Source organism: Canis lupus, chromosome 6 (assembly GCF_048164855.1).
Source record: "Canis lupus baileyi chromosome 6, mCanLup2.hap1, whole genome shotgun sequence".
Lineage (NCBI taxonomy): Eukaryota > Metazoa > Chordata > Mammalia > Carnivora > Canidae > Canis > Canis lupus.
In genome coordinates this window covers 51393148-51418299 of record NC_132843.1, presented here as the reverse complement: position 1 = coordinate 51418299, position 25152 = coordinate 51393148, and the positions used below count along the sequence as shown (strand labels likewise).

Here is a 25152-nt window from a genome sequence, read left to right as displayed (position 1 = left end):
TGACAGAAACATAAAGTGAACTATATCTATGGTTTAATGGGTCCAGCCATCAGTTACAATCCGAGAAGGGCATGTGGGACCTGATCTAGGACCTAAACAGATCCTGGACACTATAAGCCCATGGAGCTGAGGCCAGTTTCACCAGAATCCTGGGCATTGTTGGAGAGATCAGTATATATGCACCAGAGAAAGCATAAGCTTTATAAAAATGACCAGGCACCCACATCTGGGACCTTCACCCCCATGAAACACAAGGGAGGTCCCGAAGTTGTAATCTAAATAACAGTAGATATTGAATTGAAATCAGAGGAAGGCTTGACAAAATAATGACTTTTCAGACCAAACAGAAAACTGGAGAAAAAGAAATCTTAAAAATCTTCAAAATCATTATAACATTGTGACCCTGAAGTCTGAGAAAGCGTTATTACATGGACTGCCCTGAATCTTGTCTCATAAATCCTGTCAGCCCTGTACTGCAGAGGATGAATTGGTATGTAAAAATCCAGTAGCCATTACTCCATTCATTCGGGGGCCATTAATTGAACCCATTCAATTGCACTGATCTCAGGATGCAAGGAATATATTAGTATACAAAGACACAAAATCCCTTCCCAGAGCCTACATTCCAGGGGAAATAAACATGATGTATAAGAAAATTGTGCAGCGGGTGAAAGTGGATAAAGATATGAAGAGAAATGGAACTAAGAGAGTGGCAAGTTCAGCAAAGTTGCAATTTCAAATACAGTGGTGACTGAGAAGGTGATATTTGAGCAAAAATTTGAAGGAGATGAGAGTATAGCCATGGAGATATCTGGAGAGAAACTTATAGGAAGAGCAAAGAGTCAGTGCACAAGCGTGGAGGCAGGTGCATCTCCTTGTGCTTGAAGAGCCTGCACCAGGCTGACGAGGGGAGAGCAGAGCAGTCACGTGGGGTTGGGTGGATGTCAGGGAAGGGCGGTGTGGGTGGATTGTGAAGAGTCTTGCAGGCTACTGGAACGACTTGGACTTTTAGTCAGGAAGAGAAGGATTTAGGGGCAGAAGAGCAACACATTCTAGCATATGATTTTAAAGATCACTGCCGAGTTTACAAAAGGCTAAATGGGACAAGTAAGGAAGCCAAAAGGCTATTGCAATAAGCCAGGTTAACTATGATGGTGGCTAGACAGTCTGGCAGCAGGTGCAAGTGATGAGAAGTAGTCAGATTCTAGACACATTCTGAAAATGGAGCCAACAGCATTTCATAATGTATCAAATGAGGGGTGTGAGAGAAAGAGATGACCCTAAAGCTTCTTGACCTACAACTGAAAGAGGATCACTTGATAAGCATGTCATGGGAACAGGAATAATATGGAAACTGAAGGTCCCACAGTGGTTGAGAGTCACTTAGTACTGGGCAGAAAGTGATTAATAACCCTTTGGAGGTTGGCCGAGAGTGGGTAGAGATGGGGAACCCAAGAAAACTCTCCTCATGATTGGTTCCATGAGGTTTCCTGTGCCAGCCTCTGTTGAGATAAAGCAAGTAGTTAAAAGAATTAACTATAATATTAGACACATCTGAATATGAATCCTGGGTCTGCCACTTACCAACCTGAAACCTTATACAAGTTGCCTAACCTCCAGGAATTTAGTTTCCTTGTCTATGAGGTGGAGAGACCACTGAGATGACAGTATTTTATGAAGATTACATGAGATAATGCATGGAAAGTGCTCAGTAATAATAAAAATTTCAGTTATTAGTAGCTGTAGTGGTAGTACCATTTACAGTATTATAATTATTTTAGCTCTCAACCCAAGAGATGATTAAGATACAGATCACAAATTAAGAATACAGGAAATCACTGCCAGTAATCAAATACTGGCACGATACTCTTAGAGTTTCTGAGCTGAGACATAAAGCAAGTACCTAAGCTAATCTCCAGAGAGGATAAGATACTTCCTGAAGCTCCTAACATACTTTATAGTAAGAACAGGACTGCAGCCAGAATACAGTCTAGAGTACAGAAAATGTCCTTAAAGCATGAAAGGGGTAAATCGAGGACAAATCAAAATACATGAAAGCTTACCAACTACAAAAGATGGAAGCGTGTCAGATACAGTATAAAAATATAAAAAGATTAAGAAGGATTGAGGTGAACTCCTAAATGATTAACACATGAGGAGAAAATCAAGGAAAGTCGAGAGTTGTTGGACTTAAAGCCACTCACTCATTCTGGGTTTACTGTCAGGGGAGACACAATAGTTAGTTCACACACAGAGTGACGTGGGTCCAGAATAGTTAGTGGCAGTCTAGCATACAATCGTGCCTATTTGCTGAGGACCTTCTCCCTGAAGGCAGAGAAGATGCAGCTGTATGAACAAGGTTTGCTTGGGATATTCCAAGGAAGGCATCAAGGAGGAATGGAATTGCCCTGGATTTGCAAGTTCATGCACATGCCTGAGTGGAGAGAGAGAGCGCGTTATTGGCCACCTGTCTGTGGGAGGGATTCAGGCTCTGCGGAGACACGCAGTATAGTGTTCTAAGTTCAGAAACATGATCTGAAGCCCAATGGGCAAGTTGCTTAACTGACATCTCATTTGATAGATGAGCAAGGCAGTGCCAGCCCAGCAAGGTCCACGAAGAGGTGCAACAGGTTTTGAACCGAGCAGGGGTCAGTCCAACTCAATTACGTTTGATTTATTTATGGACTGTCTGCTCTGCTAGCTGCCAGGAACTCTGAAATGAGCCAGGCACACATGGAGGCTGTCCTCATCTAACTTATACCCTGTCTAGAGAGGGATATGGACAAACAGGCTACTTCAATATGACAAGGTAAGTACTGTCATAAAGAGGAAAACTCAGGTCCAGTAAAATTTACATGGAAACTTTTTACTGTAAGAGATGAGAGACACAGACTATGGTAAACAAAGAGATCTGAGACCTAGGGAAAGGAGCCAGAGAAGGGCGCTATAGAGCCTCTAAGAGGGGCAGAGAGTCCCATCTTATAGAAATCTTCCCAGAGGAAGTGACAGCAGAGCTGAGATTTGAACAAACGCTAGGGTCTGTTGCCACAGCACTTTGTTAGGGAATCCATTATTGGTTATTAGATTTGTGTTGGCTACCAACAGTTGTTGCCAGGGATTATAAGAGGTTAGAAAAGAAAAGGCAGTAGGTTGAGGGAATGTAAAAAAAAAAAAAAAATCCAACCAGTTTTATTTCTAGTCTTCCCAGAGAGACTGACTTGACAAATAATATAGGAGCTTATTATCACTCAGCCTACTCTCTAAACACCACTGTCCGATTACATTTACCTCGCTGCCACAATACAGAATTTTAAGCAGGGTTGTAACAACGGCAAAAAAAAGAAATCATATATGTATGTAATATATATTATATATGCAATGTAATATATTTATCGTATATGCCATATATATCAAATATACAAGGCAACTTACAGGAATATAGGTAATAAATTCAGTAAAGGACTATGCAAAGATGTGTTATGTTGCAGTCCCCTACAGAACTAAATAAGATTTCTAGAAAAAAAAGAAACATAATCTGACTGCCCCAGGGCATAATTTGTGATGCTGATATTGATGAAATCTCAAGAAAGGAATGATATAACATTCTCTATTACTCTAATTTCCATTAGAATGGACTGTTTTTATATTCAGAGTTTCAGCCTGCATTTATTGGCAACTGGGAGCACTTCCTCAAATATGTATTTGCTCTGAAATCTTATACCTCCTGGATTATTTCTTGTGCCAGTCATATTAGATTAATTGGAACAAAACAGGAAGCAATTGTTTGTTATATTACATCTCCAAATGTCATTTCTGGTTAATAATCAAAGTCCCCCAAATTGTATTAATTATTGCTTCATCATTCTTCATAATGTGATGAGGAAAAGTTGTTAATTTGTTACTGTTAATTACTATTATTACTGATTATTACTGTTAATTATTACTGATTCCAACCATGGTTTGGAATTACTTTGAAACCTCCATTAGCAGAGTCTTTTGAGAATATGATCTCTTAGCTAATGGAGCTTTCTGGTTAATTCAGAAATGGTTAAAACACTTTTCAGAACTTCCTAAACAATGTCCTATAAGAACTTGAGCATTCTGTGAGATGTAAAAAAAGGTTCTGCCAGAAAAAGTAGGAAGGAGGAAGAAGAGAGGGAAGAAGGAGGCTAAGGTAGAGAAGAAGAGGGAGGAGGAGAAGGAGTAAAGGAAAGATGAGAAGAAGGTTAGGTCAAGGGATGGTGTCCATGCTCACATAAATGTGAGAAGCATCTTTTTAACTGCAGAACTTCTGTATACTGTAAACCTCCAAGAAAAATTTATGTATCATTTCCTAATACTATATCACCAAAAATTTTTTCCCAAGACCCCCAATATTATAGATCAGAATATCTTATAAAGTTTAAGAAATACTGTTCTAGGCTATTTCTTGTATGAGAAATGGTGGGATGCCCCATTTTCCATAGCTCTTTGAATATGGCTTACCACCCTTTAATTATTTGTTTGTATGTAATCTCTCCCATTAATCCCCATTCTGTTTGAGAACTATTATCCATTCCCTGGCAGAAAGGAGGTAATCAATAGATTTTTGTTTAAAACATAGTGGGTATTCAATGAATATTTGGTCAACTAGTAAACAAATCCTTTGCACAGTACATCAAATATCTTTTAATAAGGGTTTTTTGTGAGCCTCAGTTTCATCCTCTATAGAGGAGAGAGGTCCCTCAAGTAATCTCTGGGGGTCCCTGCTGCTCTGATCTTCTTGATTCTGTGACTTCTCAGCTCAGGACCATTGTGCCAAATAGTATTACCCTATAGAATTACAAGGAGACTTTTGAAGAGGTTGATAATTAGGATTCATCATACACAAAGAACGTACCCCAAAAATGCCTCCTCAAAATAATTATATGATATCAATTTGGTCTTTTGCCTCTTCAGAAACCAAAAGTAGAAGTATACTTGATTACTGAGTTTTACAATTTGCTTCACGTAAAATCATCAGTTTTGGCTATAAAATGCATTCCATTTCGGTAATCAAAGTCTGGAGCCTGTCCCATAATGAGAAAGTGGGCTGTGGAACTCATTGAGGTGGGTGCTTGATACTTAGTTACTCACAGGGATTTTCTGCTAGGAATGATCAACTGAATAGCTTTTCTGATTTTTTTTCTAGTAGGATTTTTGTCTCCAACCCTCTTAATTATTTCATATATCTTGTCAATCTTATTGATCATTATTTTATCACTGGTTGAGGATTTACAGCTTTAGTCTTCAAACAAAACAACAGCATGGCTTCTGAGAATGAAAAAAAAAATGCCCATCCAATTTAATCCCAGTTGTGCTAGAGAGATCTAATTTGCAAAATATGAAACAATAATATGAATATTTTGTATGCAGATAACATACTACCCAGAGGTCTCATGATTTGTAAGTTTTTCTATTATTGCCTTGAATAGAACATCCTCTCTAAAGCAACCAAAGCACTCTGTAAACATCCTTCCCATTAGTCATATCCCCTAAGGAAAGAACTGGAGTTGAATATACCATTGCTCTAATTTCACAAAGGTAGAGAGAGAAGCTGCAGAAGCAAAATGATTTTTCAAGTTTACCCAGGGTCCCACTGTGCTAGTGGTTTAGAAAGAAAGAGGCATGGCTTCTGGCCAGCCTTGAGAATTTGTTGTCTCCAAGTCATAGTTTCATTCAAAGTACAAGAAGGCAAGCAATTTAATATCTGGAATACATCATCCATATGAGGGATGGTGTAGCAGCATTAATATGCAAATAGCTAAATATAAAGTGTCTTTTCTTACCAAGTACAGTGCTCCCAACTGCTCAGAAAAATTTATGTCTATGTGAAAGGAGAATGAAACTGCAAAGGATAGTATGTTTCTCATTAATTTATTTTCATTAAAATTGAAGGGGAAAATGTAGCTGTATTCAACTCTTAGGACTAACTCTTGGAGTTTGGGAAAAAGGAAGAGAACAGATGTCCCGTACTCATATTGTACCAATACACTTGCCCCAAATGCTCTCTTTCCAAAGGATTTAAAGTTCTGAGAAAAATGTCAGATAAATGGCTGAAAGGTAATCCCACAAAACCTCAGTAATTAGCCCTGCATCATTTTCTTCTCTTTCTTAGACCAAAAGCATTAATTATTAGAACCAAGCGTGGAGGTCTTTCCAGAAGCTGGCAAGCTGGTGAGTGGAAATGGAAGCATGATATATTGTAATTAGCTGGCCATCTGAGAAACCACTCCTCACAGAGAGAAAGGAATGGAACCTAGACCTTTGCTTTCCCCCAGTGATCTTTGTAGATTTTGTTACTTCCATTCTGCACAATGAAAGAAAATTTTATCAGAAAACATTCCCTTAAACATCTGGGATAGGTGGGGAAGGTGAAAAAGAGAGAAAGCACATCTAGACAAAAGTAGAATTCGAATAACTAAGAGAACAATGAGAAGAAATATAACCCACACTTGTTTAGTGTTCCACCATTTATAAAATATTTTCCAACCATTTTCTCATTTGATCCTTGTAGCAATCCTTGAGTTAAATAAGATCCACATTTTTTCTAGCTTTTAATTATGGAAAATTTTAAACACAGAGAGAAGTAGTATTAATAACCTGAATATACATCTCTTGGACTTTACAATGTGAGCGTCTTGCTATACTTCTACAACTTTTTTTTACTTAAGTATTTAGTAAATTACAAGCACCATGGCATTTATCTTTATCACAATGAACAAAATTAATAATAATTCTCCAATGCCATCTCATATCACAATTGAATAGCCCTACAAATAAAATGAGTGCTATTTGATTATTTTACAGATACAACTTTTTTGACATAGCAAGGTGAAATAATAGGCTTGAGGACACACAGATAAAATATGGACCTAAGAACTCAAGTTTAAACTTGGTCCCAATTCTTCTCACTTTGAAGCAAAGATCCATAGTAATGCTTTCAGTGGGAAGACAGAAAAGCTATACCGACCTCCGTGTAATATTTGAGCAGGAATGATCTTAGTAAAATGTGAACTGGATACATGAAATATATTTCCAACTAGCTCTAATATTATTTTTAGGACCTTTCTCACTCACTATAGTGCTGTGCTTTGCCCTCTTTTAACTCATCACTCCTACCCCAGACTCTGGTCAATACCACCCTCTGATACCCTGGCTGCCCAAGTGCCTCATCCATATCTCCCTGTCCCCCCATCCACAGAGCCAATGCCATCTTGCAGCCAGCAAACATCTTAAGAAGGCCTAATGGACTCATCTCTCTGAGATGAGTTGTTACTCATTGTTATTGGCATCATGAACCCCTCTGGGTATTCCTGGACTAATATAGAAATAGTAGTATTTTGTTGCCTCATGAAATCTTGAGAAATTATTCTGATGTCTTGACTCTTGCAACATCATGAGCACTGGCAATTTATTCTAGCCCAGCTCAAACGTGTACATTCAATTTACACAATATCCCATCTTTCCCAGAAAAAAGTTCCTCTCCCCTTTAAATCTTTTATAACCTTCTCCCAGTTTCAGCCCTCTCCCCTTACAACAACTACCATACATGTCATCGAGGCTGGACTCAGCGTGCCACTCAAGCTTCACCTCCAGTCCAGAAATGTTTGCGTTTCCTTCTCCTGGGCTCTTGGCATCTTTTAACAATACTTGCCTATGACTACTGAAAATTTTCCAGATGGATGTTAGTATGTTCCAAATCTGAACACCAAAGGTATTTCTTAGATCTACTCACTTGTTTCACCTAAATGCATCAGACAAATACAAAAATTATATAAATTTTATGTCACCCAAGGGGGAAAAAATGTTAAACATCCTAGACAAAAGGAAGTTCTGGTCATTATCAGACAATTCTGGAATGTGATAAACCAAGGCCATTTCACATGTCCAGTTCTAGAGAACTAAGGAGAAGCAAATTTGAGCAGAACAGATCTGATTCCAGGCCCATGACGCTTAATTAGGCAGGAATCCAAATTAGCTCCCCTAGTTCCGTATTAGGCACATTACACAACAATAATAATATTAAAAACTGAAGACTCTGTGTGTAATATCTCCCAGGATTTGCATGTGTTGTACATGCAACATATAAGAGCATGCCTTTAAGGAATATCCCTGGTGCTGGAATATCAAACACAGAATCCACTTGGTTAGTTTAGGAGAAAAAAAATGAATTTATTAAAAGATATTTTAGCTCACATTATTGAATTTGCCAAAAAAATAAAATAAAAATAAATGAATAACATATTAAGACTTGAAGCTTCCAGGAATAATGCCCCAAACCACAGAGATCCAGTGGGGAAACCACCTGCTGAGTATAAATGCCTGGAACTGGGCTTTATTTTAATTGCTCCTACCACCAATTCCACTTGGATCTTGTGGCTGGGGAAAAGCTGTATGCCTCTGCAGCTACCAGTGCCAGCAGCTCTGAGCCCCACACTGCCCCACATCTGCTGTCTCATGTTGTTCACAACTGAATTGAAGGGGTTTTTTATTTTTATTTATTTTCTTTAAAGATTTTATGTATTTATTCATGAGAAACACAGAGAGAGAGGCAAATGCATAGGCAGAGGGAGAAGATACAGGACTCTATCCTAGGATCCTGGGATCATGACCTGAACCAAAGGCAGACACTCAACCACTGAGCCACCCAGGCTCCCTGAATTGAAGTTTTTGCTGAGGTCTGATGGGCAGAGCCCAGGACCTATCCTAACACTTACTGAGCACTCACTGTGTGCCAGACACTGTGCTAGGCTCTTTAAAAGCATTAACTCAGGGCGCCTGGGTGGCTCAGTCAGTTAAGTATCTGCCTTTGGCTCAGGTCATGATCCCACAGTTCTGAGATCAAGCCCCACATTGGGCTCCTGGCTCAGCGAGGAGTATACTTCTCCCTCTGCCCCTTCCTCTGCTCAAGCTTGCAAGCTCTCTTTCTCTCTCTCTCTCTGAAATAAATAATTAAAATCTTTTTTAAAAAAAGAATTAACTCATTGACATTTCACAACAACCCTAGGGTGTTATTTTACAATTATCCCAGATGAGGAAACTTCAATACATAAAGATTCTATCACTAGACACAGACTGTAGGTGACAGACTTGAGATTTAAACTTGGACAGTCTGGCTCCAGACTTCAAGCTTTCTTAATTTGTTTGTTTTGGGTTTGTTTTTGTTTTGTTTTGTTTTGTTTTACATGATACCATCACATGCTAGCATCCTACCTGCAAGGAGGATGCATTATTCATCCACCTGTCTTATCCATTGGCTCATCTACCCAAATCTAGAAAGTTGTTCAAAAGATGATAGGTAAGCGTGAATATAACAGACATCTACTGCAGATTTCTAAAATAGGCAAGGCTGTTCTTTTTACATGTCAGTACCCCCTGAAAGTTGCTCTCATGGTCATCACTAGAAGCCCATGAATGTGTATCTGTATCTATGTATATGTGCCGTTTGTTGCACACTCTGATGGTCTCTAAAGACAGGTGCTACTGTTATCCCCACTCCATGCATGCATGTTGCTCCTCCCATCAAAAGGTAGAACATTCCCCCAAACCCCTTGAATCTGGGCTGACCTTGTGATCATCACTGATCAGTGGAATGCAGTAGGGTGAAAATATGCCCAGTTTTAAGAGGCTGGTAGCTTCTGCTTTTGCTCTCAGAGAAGCCAGTTGCCATGTAAGAAGCTCAACTACCCTCAACCCAAAGCATCATGAGCAGGTAAAATGATTATGGTCTTAAGCTACTAAATTCTGGGACAGTTACTCAGTAATAGATAACTTAGACCCAGACTAACACTGTATCCTCTACTAGCTACATTGGTAATGAAAATTTTGCATCTCATTAAGTATTCCTCCATAGCAATGGTCAGCAAACTCTTTCTTTAAGGGTTATATACTATTTTAGGCTTTGCAGGCCAAGAAGCAAAATTGAGGCAATTATGTAAGTGCTTATATAACCATTAAAAATGTAAAACCATTACTTGCTGAAGGATCTAGCAGCTCATGGGATTTGGCCCGTGGGCTGCAGTGTGCTGACCCCTGCCCTAGGATGCTATTTTTGATGTTTGCTTTGTACTTCCTCATAAGAACTCCTTGTAACTTATTTAATCACATTCCTGTTCTTAAGCATTTAGTTTAAAACTTTTCACACTTTAAAAGTAATGGTTCCACATGTGGGGAAGACGAGATGCCCCGAAATGAAGCATGTAGCTATATGGGGGGTCGGGGGGTTGCTTATAAAACATCATCTAAGGAAATGACAGCAGGAAAGATTTTTATGTGCCTTTTGTTTTTATGAGAAGGTAAACTTGGAAAGACTAAAATAATACATTTTTATATCTGGATTTTTACAAATAAAGATGCTATTATAATAGGAAAAAAGGTAATGTTTCAATAAACCCTGTGAATCATGCATCAATAAATCTGTCCACATCCATGGTTTCCTTCAAATGAATCCCCAGAACTAGAATTGTCAGGTTAAAAAAGTACATACATTATGCCAAAATCCCCCCCTAAAACCCTTATGCTATATGCAATCCTATCAGTAACACACAAGAGTTCTGCAGCAGGTCATGACTATTTTAAGGGATTGTTTTTAGAAAAACTGTTTGGATTTCATATCCATGTCTGAGTGTGAGCATAATGAGTCCCTCCTCCTCCCTCTGGAATGATCTCTTTCTCCTCGAGCTTTGTTAGAATGACCTCATTGGAGCTCAGACTATCACTGAAGCCATGCTCACTGCATTCCTAATAGAGTTTCGCAGTCCCAGCACCCAAGAAGGTGCAAGTCGGAGGGCTGCTGGTGGATGCTGACCCCAGCCATTCCCTACATGAGCACCCCACCCCACTTCCTCCCTCTGCCACTCTGCAAGAGGTGGCCGACACTGAATTGTAGCTCCAAGCTTGACAAACCGCTGTCTAAGGGCACTTGCTCCTTCCTGCAGCTGGGCTAGTGTCTGTCTCTCTGTCTCCTGGCTTCCCTGTACTCCCTGTCTCAACTCTCAGCCTCCAACACGCCCCAAACTGAGCACAGCAGGACAGAGGACATGTGAGCCCTGTTGATGTGGGTCTCAGACAAGGCCATCAGTTTGAATAGACTGGGCAGGCCTGCAGGCTTTAATCTTGTAACCTGGCTATCTTGCAGAAACCCATTGCTGCTGACACCCGTGGCCTCCAGTTATTTTTAAAACATGATAACTGCCATTACCTCAAGTGCATGAAAAACAGAAATTTGGCAGAGCTGTTGCTTCTCCTATCCTCTCCTCTTCCAGACTGCCCTCTCCTTCCTCCCAACGAGCCAGACCCCATACCTTCCTTGAGATGCTTTCATACCACCTTCTCTGGGAAACCCAGCATCACCTTCCCTGCATCCATTCAGCTCCTTGGAAGAGCAAGCCTTATAGCCTGGACATGGCCCTCTTGTCACCTTGTGTACCCTGGCTTGTCACATTCACTATCATTTTATAGATATCCACCCTATCAGTGAAACCAGACAGTCTTCCCAATGAGAGCACAGAAAAGGATTGCACGTTTACCTGTGGCCCTTAAAGCAACTACAGGCAGTGCTGGGCAAATAACAAGGAGCTCATTAATGATGTTGACCGATTGGCTGTCATTTTAGGATTCCACTGAGGTAAACTTCAAACTGCCCACCCCAGAAGTCCAGGGGTATCATCCACACCCAGCTGTTTGCAACTGGACATCAGTATTCACTAAGCCTGGAGACAAAGTAGGGAGATGGTAAAATAAGAAAAGCATCAGATTAGGAAGCAAAAGTCTGAAGTCCAGTGTGGATCTCACTCAGGCACATGTGAACTTGAGCTACATCTGTAAAGGGAGGAAAATAATAATACCTTCCAGTTCTATAAAGGTTTTATCTGGGGCACTTGGGTGGCTCAGTCAGTTAAGCATCTGAGCCTTTGGCTCAGGTCATGATCTTGGGGTCCTAGGATCAAGTCCCACATCATGCTCCCTGCTCAGTGAGGAGCCTGTTTCTCCCTCTCCCTCTGCCTGCTGCTCCACCTGCTTGTGCTGTCTCTCTCTTTCTCTGTCAAATAAATGAATAAAATCTTTTTTAAAAAAAGGTTTTTTTCTGATGCTCAATAAAAGCACCGTGCTTTATGTATATTACTTATCCAACCCACAAACAAATCTGAAAGATAAACATTATAGTCCCCTTTTTACGATAAAATAATAACCTCAAAGTTAAGTAATTTGTCCAACATCACAAACCTAGAAAGAATTTGAACCCAGATTTATTTCCTTGATGCAAATTTTTTAAAAAGAGGAGAGAGAGAGAGAGAGAGAGAGAGAGAGAGAGAGAGAGAGAGAGAGAGATGATAGGTCAGTATATATTTTTCTTTTTTTTTTACTGAAATATAATTAACATATAGTGTTATATTAGTTTCAGATATATTCAACAATTCTATATATTTCACAATGCTCAACAAGACAAGTGCACACTTAATCTCCATCACCTATTTCACCCATCCCTCTGGTAACCCTCAGTTTGTTCTCTGCATTTAAGAGTCTGGAGTTTTTGTTTGTCTCTTTTTTATTTGTTCATTGGTACTGTTTCTTAACTTCAACATAAGAGTAAAATCATATGTCCATATATCTTTTCAAGTTAGTGTTTTCATTTTCTGTGGGTAAATACCCAGTAATGGAATTATTTGAACATATAATAATTCTGTTTTTGATTTTTTGAGGAACCTCTATAGCGCTTTCCACAGTGGCTTCACCAGTTTGCAGTCTCACCAAGAGTGCAAAAGGAATTCCTTTTTCTCCAGATCCTCTCCAATACTTATTGTTTCTTGAGTTTTTTATTTTAGGCATTCTGACAGGGGTAAGGTGAATCTCATTTGGTTTTGATTTGCATTTCCCTGATGATCAGTGGTGTTGAGCATCTTTTCATGTGTCTGTTGGTCATCTGGATGTCTTCTTTGGAATAATATCTATTCAGATTCTCTGCCCCTTTTAAAATTGGATCTCTCCTAGATTATTGTAATTACCTCCTAATTTCTATCTTTGCCCTTCAGGGTTGAATTGTAAAATAGTAGCCTTTCAAATGTAAATCAGAGCATGACAGACCTTGGCTCAAAACTCTCCAGTGGCCCCTGACTAGGGCCCTCACAGTTCCTCCTCCACCACCCTCCACAATATCCCCTGACCTCATTTCCTACTATTCTCCCCTTTGCTTGCTCAGCTCACCACAGGGACCTCCTTGTTCTTTGTCAAGAACTCCAAGCATCATCCTCCCTGGGGTGCTGGCACATCCTCTTACCACTACCTGATTGCTCTTCTCCCACATGGATCCACATGGCTGACTCCGTCGCCTCTTGGGCTTCGCTCAAATATCTGCCCCTCAGAGGAGCCTTCTCTTACTACCTTACTTAAAATTGCAACAAGCCACTTCTGTTTCCCTTAATTTCCCATAAATCTTCTCTGCCTTATTTCTGACAATTTCACTTAGTAACATATGACATTATATATATTTTTTCTCATTTGGGGTTGTGTGCCCATCCCACTCCTGCTCTGCCCTTGGAGGTAGATAACCATGATGGCACGGATCTTTTTGCCTGTTTTGTCCACCTAGAATGTGCTTATCATATTGTAGGTGTTGAATTGATATTTACGGGATGATTGAAAGAAGCAGAATGCTACTGTCCACCTAAATCCATTCTTTCCTTCCTTTTAGGCACATGGCTACATTTTCAGCCACCTTTGCAGCTATTGGTGGCCACTTCTTACTAAAGGACTATAAGTAAAAATTAAGTGTACCCTGATTCCAAGAAACACTCTAGGAAGGCCACTCAGGCCCCAAAGGAGTAAATATGCTCATACACCACTTGCAGTGCAACCATGGCAAACACAGAGACCCCCCTGTAGTCCAAGCGAAGAGAAAAGAACAACTATCCACTAATCCCCATGGCTTTGAAATGCTATCTTTATCTACACGAATAATGCCCATATACTCCTGGGTTTATTTCTAGACCTTCTTTGTTGCTGCATTGACTTGTCTTCATATTCATGTACCAACACTAAAACTGTTTCATTATCTGCTCTGACTAAATTCTCCATACCCTTCATTACACATTTTGTCAAGAGATTCATAACAATGTTTTCCTAAGAGATGCACTTTAGAAACATTCCTTGGGCAGCAATCTGGAAATGGAGCAGAGGAGGACAAGATTGAGGCTATTACATTAATCCAGATGAGGGATGAGGAGAGAAGTCGTGGCTCCAAGGTAAGAGATTATCCTCCCCAACCTGACCCTCTGACATCCTCATCCCCACTCCCATAATTTCAGCAATGCTTTCCTTCCCCCAAGCTTTGATACTGAAAGTCACTTAGTATGAAGAGGCTAGGACAGATTCATGCAGTATTCAGACATGCAAATGATTTCACTCCTCCTTGAATAGCAGTGACTAGTGAAACAGAGATGACTCTCAGATTTCTAGCTCTGGCAACTGGATGAATGTTGGTACATTCCTGGTATCCACAGAAGGGAAGCAGATTTAGAGAATAACATAGTGAACTGAGTCTGAGAGTTTGTGGGCTATGCAAGAGGCATAGTATCAGTTTGTGGAGAAAATCTGGGGCTTGAGAGTTGGACCTGCCAGTTCTCTCTTGATAATGGAACATGAATTACAGCTGCTAAAAAAAATCATCAGAGGAAGGCCTTGAGCACTGTCACCAACTCCCTGGGCTCTGGCTGACCAGTAGCATTTCTAACTAGTCCACAGAGAAAAGCTAGGCTCGTTGCATTGTGTACTCTGAAGCTGGACAAAATATGGAATCTGAATTCAATTCTGTTGGTAAATCAATTGGAAAGCCTTGAGTCAGCCATGCAAAGCTTAAATTTTATTCTCATTCATATCATGTTCTTATTGTTCCAATGTTCCCAGGCTGGCCCCATATTTGTTATTGATTTAGTGTATGTGAAAGCTGCTCAGAGCCTTGAAATGAGGTCTGGTTCTTGGGTCATTTCAGCATAAATGACCTTGGAATATTTTTCTGGCTAAAAAGGCTGAAGACTTTATTAACGTGTACTGACACAGGAAACTATCATTCATTCCAAGACTCTGGCCCCAAAATCTTCACATTTAATACTTCGACCTAATTTCAGTGTTGGACATAGATGTCTCCTTTCCTCCTTTTTGCAGGAAAGGGCATTATCCTATTCAAGACTAGCATAGTGCCTACTACATGGAAAATATTCCACTAATATTTGTTGAAATGGGCTAAAATACAGATAGCAATTCTTATAGTAAAAGGAATGGGAAATAATGGGGTATCAATGTTGGAAAAGACATTTTAATCACAGCATAAGTGGTAAGTAATAGGAACTCCCTATTACTCTGATCTATGTTATCCACTATTATTACTATGTATGAATCAAAATACATGGATTATTCGGGCTGTTTTCCCTTTGGCTATAGAGCTTTTCATTAAATGACAGCTGGTGCCCATTATAGAAGATATGTATGGTCAGGAGAAGGAAGTAGAACTCCAGTTACCTTGATTTCCTTTTTGGAAGAAAAGTATGTTAGGGAAGGATATTGGATTGTCTGGCTGAAACAAACTGTGTTGTTTGCTTGTGGGTGTTCCCTTGCTATGTTATTCTTCCTTTCTGTGATCACAGATCATTATAAATTTCCTGCCACTCAGGAAAATCATTGTCCTACCAAGTTCCTTAGATCAGAGCCTCAGAAGACTGAAGCCCATATAGAGTAATAATATCAAACACTTATTGATCAGTCACCAAATGTGCCAGGCATTGTTCTGTTTAACATGTATTAGCTTATTTAACCCTCACAACACCCAATACAGTAGGTGCTATTACCCTCCCCCACACACCTTTTGCAGATGAGAAACTGAGGGGCAGAGCAGTTGGGTAGCTTGTCCAGGCAGCCTAGTTCCAAAGCCTGTACTCTCAACCATTACACGGCATGTGTCTCCACAAGCAAGGTGCCACGATGAGGTTTGGATAGGGTTTGGAGTGACTCATACTCTCTCCATTTGTCACCGCAAGGCCACCACTTCCTCCTCGCTGTTCCCAGCCAAGAGTAACATCCATTGGAGAACTGGCTTCCTGCTGGATCAGGAGACACTTTTGATGCTTGTGTGCTGGGGATTCTGTAAGCCCCTGAGTCTCCTTTTGAATCAATATGGATTATTTGAGTTATTAAGAGCTTGAGGAGGAAGCTCCATAGCTTAATGGCAGACTAAGACAGAAATAATTTGTTAAAATGCTGAGTCTTCTACCATTTACTTGCTCAGGAAGTTTGTTCTCATTTCAAGTGCCATCATTTGCAAGGGCTTCATTTTTTCTCAACACAATAGGGCTTTCTGATAGCTTATTACAGAAGGTATCTCCCAACTCTAATCTCTCACACTAATTGTGTAAGAGGTGGAATATAAATATGGGCCAACTTGGCTTTACAAAAGGGGAACAGATCCTCTTTTCTCTAGCTTATTTGACTTTCCCAAAGCTCTTCCAACAACAACAACAACAACAAAAAAAAAAAAACAGGAACTGAAGTTTACAAATCTGATTTTGATTCTGCATGTGTCACTACCAGGATATCTTTGTTCTGAAGAAGAGCTTTCCACCTTCCCAGAAAGAAGAAAACAGAGCAGCCCCAGTGGTCCAGTAGTTTAGCACTGCCTTCAGCCTGGGGTGCGATCCTGGAGACCCGGGATCAAGTCCCAGGTCAGGCTCCCTACATGGAGCCTGCTTCTCTCTCTACCTGTGTCTCTGCCTCTCTCTCTCTCACTCTGTCATGAATAAATAAATAAAATCTTTTAAAAAAAGAAAAAGAAGAAGAAAACATGTAAGGATTAGGCTAACTGTAAATGAAATTCTTTACATCTAAACTTGTGGTTCCCAACCTTTCCAGTATAATAGGTTGGTTAACAATCAAAGTCAACCAGGTCATCTCTTACTCTACAGACACCAGCATACCACCACCCCCCAGTCTCTCCCCACAACTCAAAGCATGGCTGATGGGAGGGAATCCTGCTACTACAGATTCAAGCCAACATGCTTTCTCATCACCCCTTCTCATCAATTTAGAGTTAAACACCATCCCTTCTTAGTCACTTCTAATCCTGAGAATATTGAAGTAAAATGGTCCCTTGGGACATTCCTGACCTGTCAGCTAAGAATCTGAGGAAGGCCCAGGCCCAAACTCTGACAGGACATTGACTCCATACCCATAGAACATACCCACATGTTCTATGCATTCTGTTGTAATACCAAGTATGGCAGTGGGCAGCTCACAGTTCTGCTTTAACTTCTGTATTTATTCTCAAAATATATGTTAAATATCTACTACTATATGACAGATGCTATGCTACGTGCTGAGGAATTGAGGATGAGAAGACTTGACCCCTGCCCCCACCAAACTAATGGTTGTTCCTTATCTCTCCTCCCATCTCAGTATCTCATCCCTTTCTGCCTGAGAGATACCATCATTATTATCCATCAACTGTCCACTCTGAAAATCTATTATCTGGGACCTGAAACAAAACAGGAAATGGCTTGGCCAGGTGCAGGAGCACAATTCAAGGACATGACTCTAATTAATGACTTAATTCATCATATCTGATATCTGTAGACTCTTCCTGCTTTGATGATCTCTCTTGTCTCTCTTAATGCTTTGATCCTTAGCCAGTAAGTAACATCAGAATAAACCCCCTTTGTGGGGTTGTTAGGTTTTTTTCAGAACATACCATTCTTTCAAACGTAGCCAAGACAGGGAATCATATTGTAGACATTTTTCCCATGACTGGCACCCAGTTAGGAATGTTGTAGGGCTTCTATCTTCTTTCACTTAATAAAGGCTTCTGTAGATCTAAACTATAAGTCTGACCCCATTGGATTAAGAAAAGGGGATTGTATTTTCTGTAGATGCTTTAAGACATCTGGAACCTGAATCTTTGACCTTCTCTAAGACTACAAGATTGAATTGGATAACTTTATAGAGGTGGCTGGTACAAAGCTTGACTAAAAGACATGCCCCTCACCCCTGGTGTTGCCTAGAAAATCACACAACTATATAGGCTTCCTTCTTTGGACACAGCTAGCCCCATGCAAACTTTTAAAGCTGGAAAAGCTAACTACTACAGACCTAATCCTCAAATTCTCTTTTTTTAAGTAATCCTAGCTTTCAGTAACACCCCTTAAATTGTGGCATGCCATACAATAGAGTACTATGCAGCCATTAAAAATCACATGGTGGGAAAGCATTTAGTGGCATGGAAAAATGTTCGGGTATTTCCCCCAGCTCTCCGGTTCTCAATCAGAGTATAAAATTTGCCAAATATTTCATTCTGGTCACTGTTTCCTGAGCATGTAAACCATGCCACTTCCTGTACTAAGTCAAGGTTTATGGTCTTAGTTCTAGGAACTAGTTCATAAGTAATGAATTAGACTATTTCCTGCTAGGCCAACAATAAAGAAATAGACCATAATAGTCTATTTCTATGAGAAGCAGTGATATGGATGTTTATCCATCTGATGGTCTCAAAGATGCAAACTTTACAGTGGCATTTAAAAGACATCTATTGGGAAGTGACTATTTGTTAATACCATTATTTTAGAGCAAGTCATAAACCCTAGCCCCATCACTGTACAGCTGGGGTATTCTGAACATGTAACTCAACTCAACCTCTCTGAGGCTCAGTTTCTGCATTAATAAAATGAGCTTACAGTAATACTTGACCTATAAGGTTTGTGCAAAGAATAAACAAATAATATGTAAAAAACTTAGTATAATGCTTGTTACTCAGGAAGTTCTCCATAAATGTCAGGCATTATCCAAACCTCTCTAACTCAATTTTCTCCTCCAGTCTATACTTAAGAAGGGGAAGGGGACAGAGCAATTGGGAGACTCACCCTCATGAGTAAGAACACAGCATAGTCACTGTCTACAAGGAAGTCACGAATTAAAGGTCAGCTTTATGTGATCCTCTTATTTCTCACCCAGAAAAAGCAATAAGACCAGTTGTCACTTCTCTGTGAGATGGAGTGAAGAGGGGACAATCTTAGAGGTCTTTTAAATAAATAATACCAAGGATGGAGGCACCTGGGTGGCTCAGTCAGTTAAGCATCTGACTCTTGGTTTTAGCTCAGGTCATGATCTTGGGGTTGTGGGATCGAGCCCCACATTGGGCTCTGTGCTCAGCATAGAGTTTGCTAGTCTGCTTCTCCCTCTGCTCCTCCCCCTGCTTGTGCTCTCTCTCTCTCTCTCTCTCTGTCTCTCTCTCTCTCTCTCTATCTCTCAAATAGATAGATGATAGATAGATAGATAGATAGATAGATAGATAGATAGATACATAGATACCAGATAGATAGATAAAATCTTAAAAAAAAAAAAAGAATACCAAGAATGAAGTGAGAGGGAAAGAAGAGAGACAGCCATTGGAGACCACAGGGCTTTGGCAGTGGCAGAAAGATACAGGCAATCTGAAGAGGCAGAGATGAGCCTGAGCTGTTGGCTTGGGCATGAGTAGGAGGAGGCCAAAGTAGACTACCTGGTAAAACTCCTTCCCACTGGGAGCCAAAACTACTCTTGGACTTAGTGAGTTTCCCTGTCTATTGGGCACTTTGGCCAAAAGGGCAAATTTAGTTCAAGGAATTAACAATATGTGGAGAGTCCTTTCTTAGAGGAAAGTGGTCTGTAGCCGCTAATGCAGAAATGCAGGCGGGAGAGAAATTCCAGTGTGTCTGCTCTGAGAGAAAAAGACAGCTGTACCCACAACTCTTCCAAGTCAGAATGTGATCCTTGCTCTAATGGAGAGTACAGAGTGCTCTGGGGGCACTAGGGAGGCAGCTCAGGAGTACTCACCAAGAAATGTGAGCCTGTGTAAGAGCTTCTGCAGTCGAGAGCATGATGCTGTAGAAGGGAGTGGGAAAGGAGGAACAAAAATCAATCCAAGATTTACAGCAAGAGCATCTCCTTTCCAGCGCTGCTGACACATCCTGAGCTTTTGCCAGCTCTGACCATCACCTATTCAAAAATCAGAGAGAAAAGCAATTCCCTCCCTTGGATTCTTATTGACTTGTTCTTCCTTCTTTGCCCCATTAGGCTTTGCCTTCCTTTGTACTTTCCAAGAAATTACTACCCTGGACTCAACTGAAAATGAGGATCATCTGATTTCAGCTCATTTAGAAGGAATTGGGGAGAATCTGAATGATGGCAACCCACCCTCAACCTGACGGTGTGTGGTGTGTACCACTTTGCTCTGCCCTGTTCTGTGCTCTGAGACTTGGCACCCACTGTGAGTGGCTAGAGTATTATCTCCTCCTAGCTGCTCTCGAATCCACCCTTCTCCTCAAAAAGGCTTTCATTTCTACTCGTGAGGTCAGACTTTTTTAAATTGTTCTTAAATTTATTTAAGAGAGAAAGTGTGCATGATCAGGAGGGAGGGGCAGAGAGAGGGGGAGAAGCAGACTCCCAGCTGAGCACAGAGCCAGACATAGGGCTCCTTCTCAGGACCCTGGGACCATGACCTGAGCTCAAGTCTGACATTTAACTGAATGAGCCTCTCAGGCTCATTCTCAAGGTCAGACTTTTTTGATGTAACAAAGATAAGACACTGTCTCATCATGGCCAATTTATGTACTTATTCTGAAAATGGAGTCTGGGGAAGGTTCTGCAGGTGTTAGCTGAGCTCTGTGCCAACTCTATATTGGACACCAGAGAAAAATACCCCCAGAGACATTGGACATGAGCCAGGTGAGCTTCAGGAGATGGGGAAGAGGGTAAATGGGTGCCAGGTTCTACATGGCAGGATTCATTCAGTCAGTAAACATTTAACATATATCAACAGAGTGTCCACTACATCCCAAAGCATACAACAAGGAAAAGACACAGTCCTTCCCCTCTAGGACACCACAGTCCACTGAGAGGGAAAGGCAATTAAAAGTTCGTTACAATACAGCATGCTCATCACTCCCATGGGAGAAAGCCAATGTGAAATAAAGTAACACAGGGGCAGGAAATGACTCCAAGTTGTGGGGTTGACAAAGGACTTCTAGAAGGAAGGCAGAGCCAGAATTAAGAGATCCATGGTCATCCATAGTGTTTCCCTGGGCTGGATGGCAGAAGATGGAAGAGAAAGGCTAGAAATCAATACCTATAGGAGCCATGACTTTATTGGCATTCCACCAGGAAAGTCCGTCTCTCAGTATTTGTTTTCTAGTCCCTCCAACTTGCTTGATCTGCCTTCTCCTATCAGATTTGTACACCAAAGAAACAAGCACTACAGAAGAAAGGAAAAAAGAGAGAGAAGAAGAGAAGAGAAGAGAAGAGAAGAGAAGAGAAGAGAAGAGAGAGAAGAGAAGAGAAGAGAAGAGAAGAGAAGAGAAGAGAAGAGAAGAGAAGAGAAGAGAAGAGAAGCCTCAGCAAAATGTGCCAAATAGTCCTCATGGCCCTGAAGAAGCTCCCTAGAAAAGGACAGTGTTCCTCCAGCCCGGCACCCAGGAGGGAAAATGTAGGCTGCCTTGCCCACCACCGCCCCCCCTTCCCTCTTCTCTCCCAGCTCTCCTTTCGACCCTTGGGAGAAAAGAGAAAGAAAATTGAGTAGAGGGAAGTAGGAATTTTCTCTCTGAAAACAGGAATTTTCTCTCTGCTCTCCCAGATTAGAGATAAGAAAGCCAGGTAAAGGCAAGACACTTTGACCCCAAAGTACTATGATGGAGGAGGCGGTTGGGCAAGAAAGTGGCCACGGTCAGCTCTCTCTCTCTCTCTCTCTCTCAAAACCACACTCCCTCTCCCCTCCTGCCCCCATCCTTCCTCCCTCCTGCCCTGGTCCAGCTGCTTCAGGGGCATGGAGTTCCCAGCAGCCTTTTGCCTCCTTCTCTGACTCTCTTCTGTTCTGGGAGGATGCCTGCAAAGCCAGAGCAGAGAGCTAAAGGACCTCCTCCTGAACCTGGGTGAGCCCCAGATGCAGAATCTTGGCCACAGTCCATTTCTCAAAGGCAGCAGGCTCCAGGCTGTCCATTAGCAACAGCAGCTAAGATTTCAGAAAGGAGGCAGGTCAGCATTGTGTGAGACAGAGAAATAAGTGACACACGTGTGCTCTTTTTCTCTTAGTGACAAAATAGTAGTAACAACAATCCTTGTCTGTGAATTCCTTTCTGACAGCCTTCAGCCTCTCTCTGCCTCTGATTTTCCTTCATGCAATTGGTTGGCATTTCACAGACACCCTTGTAATATTATCACTCTTTTAAAATATTGATAATGTCTACTAGAGGCCAAACATCTACGTCTAGTGTTTCTGTATTTCAAAACCACACAGATAAAGACTTCTATCTCCACTTTACAGATTATGAAACTGAGGCTCAAGTTCATTAAATTGCAAAGCCTGCACCCTTTCTTCTGCTCCAGAATCGCTCATTTCCCCTGAGGGCTTCTTGGAATCCTCTTTAGCATTCAGTAGTGCCCTGGATATAGGAGGTCCTCAAAGCTTTCTGTAGCTAATGAAAAAGAAGTTTGGTTGTAGAGGAAGATGTGATGAGGGAGTTAGGCAGAGACACACAGCTGCTTTATTATCTGCAAAGCCAGCCTCCTCTCCAAAATGCACATAGTCATTAGTAAGAGGCTAAATTTAAAGCCACAATAAAACAGCCAGTTGCTAAACAAAAGCAACTTAAATAAATCTTAGCAGATTTGCATTCTGCACTGACAAGGCATTGAACGCCCCCAAACAGATGGGAGGGGGAAAAAAAATGAGCAGGCACTGAACCAAAGCTATGTTTCCCAAACCTTTTCAGGCAATGACATCTTTGTGATCTTGCAGGGACAAGGAAGTCACCCAGTAAATGCCACATGTCTTAAAGACTGTCCATATGCAGCCAACAAGCTTCATGCTGATGAGCAAGAGATAGAATTTGAAAAAGGAGCTATTTCAATGTATTTCAGTTGCTTCAGTAATTTGAAGAGAAAAATGTGAAAAATAAATGAAGATGAAGGTCTAGCAAAGTAATAGAACACAGAAAGAAGACATACAGCCCAGGATCCTAACATTGGCTAGCTTCCTCTCACAGTGTTATTACCCGTGAAGACATCCATAAAGGGCACATGACCAGGTGCAAAAACTGGCCTTGACCTTGACACAGGCCAGAACCCCTTGGCTCCTCCTGATACACTGCTGCCCACTGCTCTCCTTGTCTTGAACTGAACTCCTTTGGCCTGAACATTCCTCTAGCTTCCATGTCAGAACCCCCCTCAGTAACTTCCCACTCTAGCTTCCGCCTACTCGAGGACGTTCCAAAGGGCACAAGACAGAGTGACCCAGAGGCTGAGAGCATATAACCTCTGAGTCAGGAGAGCCATTACTGGTTTTGTCTCATGGGAGGGAGTCCAGATCAGGCCAGAGGGAGGGGTCCTGCAGCCTCAAGATTCACAGCAAGGACCTACCTACCTTACTTAGAGAAATCAAGTCTGAAATAGTCAATAAGATTATTTTTCCTAAATAATGCCCAACAGATGACACTATAACCCTTTCCCAACCAAGGGATAAGCTGTGCGTTTCACTGATTTGCAGAGCCTGACCTAAAAGAATGGTCTTGGAAGAAGATGGTAAAAGAAAAAGCAGCATTCACAGTTGCCTTGTTTTTATTATTCCCATTCAGCAATCTCTCTGTTTAGAATGCTCATGATATATGTGGCCTAATTCTTCAGGTACCTATCTCCTCCCAGAAGATATCTCAATAAGTGGAGAAAAGACATGCCTTCTAACGGTTGGAGTGAAAGAAGGAGAAAAGGGGGCATCTGGGTGGTTCGTGATTGAGCATCTGCCTTTGGCTCAGGTCATGATCCTGGGGTCCTGGGATGGGGTCCCACATAGGGTTCCCTGCGGGAAGCCTGCTTCTCCCTCTGCCTGTGTCTCTGCCTCTCTCTCTCTGTATCTCTCATGAATAAATAAATAAAATCTTTAAAAGCAAAAAGAGAGAAAAATTTACAAGAGAAAGGATGAAATAAAGGAGGCTCACAGCTCCTGTGTGGCCAGCTCCCAACTGCTGATGACCAAACAGTGATGCCCCACCACCCAAAGACCTCTTGCACAGGACCCCTCCAGCCTTTGTTACCAGACCAAGATATCTCCCTTCTGGACCATGTTGCTATGCTTTCCTCAGAGTTCCTCAGAAACTCTTCTTCCATTTTCTATTTAAATTCCAACTTAATGCAATTTTATTTATCCCTTTCATGACATTTTAAAATTTCTGCCTTGATACCTTGTCTTGACATAAGCTTCAGGGTAATATGCAGTAATATTTCTGGGACAAGAAGCCCTGAGCTGTGATTAAATTCAGGTTGTGGAATAATTACCTAAATAAAAGTATCTTTTTTGTTCTGAATCCTGTACAATTCAGAGAAGCTTCTAATAGGCTAAGGGAATTTGCTCCTGGTGATCATATTTATACCATTGTCTCCAAATTTGTTTAATCATTCACTCTTACAAGAGAAAGATTTTGGATATGCATCTCCAAAATACATCTATATTCACTTATAAATTTTAGACATAAGTGATTGTCAATCCATATAGCCTGTATTATTAGAATTCAATTTCTTTCTTATTTTAGATACAAATAAACAGAAATAAAAATTCTAACATATTACTTTTATAGCACAATAGATTATCACACAGAATGGATGCTTATACCCCACTTTGGAGGCTAACAAAAAGATAGACCTCTATGTGAGGCCATGATCATCTTTGCAGCAATAGTAACATTTCTCTTTCACCTCAGTGGGATACTCTTCTGAGAGACATATATATATGTGCAAGGTTCTCTAACTAATAAAAAATGAATTCTCCAGTCTAATCTAATGGGAATTACCATGACACAAATAATCTCCAATTGTTATCCTAGTCATTAATTTCAACACCCTCTCCTGCCTTTGATTATATGCTTCTTGAACAACAAGGTGCCGCAAAATTGACTGGTTTGCTTTCCACCTCCAGCCCCTGGTTTACCCCTTTATGGAAATGCTAATGAGCAGTGAAGTGGCCAAGCTGCCTGTGGGAGAAAGGAGGATGGTCACAGAGCAGGTATTGGTGTTGAAATCATCACATGGTGACATCATAGTCCTTGTTACCCAAAGACCACAGAAGGAGTCCAC

The 25152-nt window shown here is 41.0% G+C and overlaps 1 protein-coding gene and 1 long non-coding RNA gene across 3 annotated transcripts in view; one reads left to right on the top strand and one right to left on the bottom strand.

The window, feature by feature from the left end:
• Nucleotides 1–25152, bottom strand: part of LOC140635611 (lymphotactin-like) — a 194462-nt gene that overhangs the window by 80661 nt on the left and 88649 nt on the right. The gene's annotated exons all lie outside the window — the stretch shown is intronic.
• Nucleotides 2525–24353, top strand: LOC140635612 (uncharacterized). The gene is made up of 4 exons (XR_012032948.1): nucleotides 2525–2809; nucleotides 6137–6195; nucleotides 20110–20242; nucleotides 21263–24353. It is a non-coding gene; the product is annotated as an uncharacterized lncRNA (long non-coding RNA).